Raw genomic sequence first — 2,353 nt, 5'->3', positions numbered from 1 at the left:
TGCAAACATCTCATGCAAATATCTCATGCCAAATCTATTATCTTATTATTTGATCAACAAACGGAGTCTTCACGTTCGCTCTCAAGGCCTATCTATTATCTTATTATTTAGCAAACAAACGAAGCCTCCACGTTCGCTCTCAAGGATATAAATTCACACGTTAATCGGAGAAAAATAGAAAAATAAAAATTACCCACCACTGCCATTATAATAAAAATTAGCCTAAAATACCCCTGTGCCTAATTAAAAATCACCCACCAATGGCATTATGAAAAATTAAATATAAAATACTATTTAGCTATGTATCAATTACAAACATATACTAAAGCTAACAATCATCAATCAAAATAAAATGAAAATAAGAATAATTATATGCATAATATTATTAAAGCTCAACAAATCAAATTGTTATTATAGGTAGATCATATTTGAATTATTTTAACCAGCAATAAGATATAATTTATGACAATGAACATAGTGATGTATGGTAAAAAATATAATATAATCTTTAAGTAAGGATGCAACGACATACGAATTTTTGAATTTTCAATACTAGCCGCGCAAATGCGCGGACTATACGCCTAGTTTATATACAAACATCATGAGTTTTACTGGCTACACAAACATGACTACAGTGTGATTAAATAAATATTAAAAGAAATATTCTGAGTGCCAAATTTAAGACAATATCTCATGCAAATCTTAATCACGTTTGTACTGAGCCCGTAGGTTCTGTCAAACTATATATTATAATTAGTATGAAGTAGCTACCAAATATTTTAGCTGGTACCTTAAACCACTGATTCAAATAAACATGGAGTACCAAGATATTAAATAGGAGACATAACCTAACACCTTTTGCAGTCCTGATGTATCCAAAATATACTATAGGCTGTTCGGCTGATCTGATGAATAGTATTCGACTGGTAGAATGAATAGTATTATGTGAGAGGAAATAAACCGAAACAAGTCGAGACAAGCCGAGAGCCGATCAGAGGAAATATGAGTGGATGATGAAAGCATCGGTTTACAAAAGGGCTGAAAGTAGCATGCAAGTAGCAAGTCTTCACGTGTAGGTGTGTGGCTGCAACTGTATAAATGCAAAATGTGCAGATCCCCTTCTTCCTTATAAGCATTGGTGTTGAAGCTGTATATATAGATACTGAGAACAATCGTTGTTATAGAGTGAAGATTTCTACAATAAAAATTAATATTTGTCAGAAAATAGTAAAATGTACTCGGGTCTTTTTTTTTACGTGCGATGTGATTTGAAAGACCCACACTGCAGTCAAAAGAGACGCCCCAGCTCCCCTCAGAGCGGCCGCGAGCGAATGGGAGTCTCGGAGAGCCCGTCAGGACACGTGGAGTGCTGTGAATGAGCTGCAGTACACGTGAAATCCTCTCAAGCTATGTTACGGGGAGGAACCTATCTTTAATAATCGATACGAAACACAGTATGAACGCTCGTATATATACACGCAGCTTAACTTAATATGTAAATGTAATCCTACCTCTACAAACATCGTAAAAACATCTTAAGAGACTGAGCTGACAGATGTCAAGACTCAAGATTATCAAAGTTATCCATAGACATTTTGTTGTCAATGAGTATATCGCTTACCACAGAAAGAATAATACCAGTTAAATTATGGTATAAATTCAAAAAAAAAATACAAGCACTTATGCCAAATCGAATACTCGATCTTGAGTGGGCAGATTTTATGTCATAAGAAATCTAACCAGTTGAGCTATACTCAATTCTCTGTTCGAGCTAGAATTATTTGACAAGATATGTTGATTCTACTACACAATAACACGTAATAACCAAACCCAAATGATAATAAGAATAATAAATAAATAGTCTACAAGTCCCATAATAAAAAGTAAAACATCTTGCCCTTTGGTCTATTAGACCCTGATTTGATTGAGAACCATGGACCTGCCATAAATGCTGAGATTGCAGAATCATGGCTGCACACCATTGCAGTTGCCTGCTTAGGATGGAACTCGTGTCACCCACAGGCTCCAAGCTAGAGGGTGACGGGTCGTCGTCCTGGATTGTGAGTTATGAATTTCTGAACCATCCAAATTCCACCTTCACAAAGACTCGGTCAAATAGAAAAACTACGTCACAATCCCTTGTTTTTCTTTCCGATGGACTGGTCCGACGACCATCACCGTCGTGGTTGCACACCGCACCCGGCAGTCTTTGCAACAAGGATGGAGATGCTTTGGTCTCAACAAGGGATTGAGGCCATCGAAAAAAAAACAAGGGATTGTGAAATTGTGATGTAGTTTTTTCTATTTGACGGAGTCTTTATTTGTGAAACTGGAATTTGGATAGTTCAGAAAT

Source organism: Panicum virgatum, chromosome 2N (assembly GCF_016808335.1).
Source record: "Panicum virgatum strain AP13 chromosome 2N, P.virgatum_v5, whole genome shotgun sequence".
NCBI lineage: Eukaryota > Viridiplantae > Streptophyta > Magnoliopsida > Poales > Poaceae > Panicum > Panicum virgatum.
Note: the sequence above shows the minus strand (reverse complement) of the source record.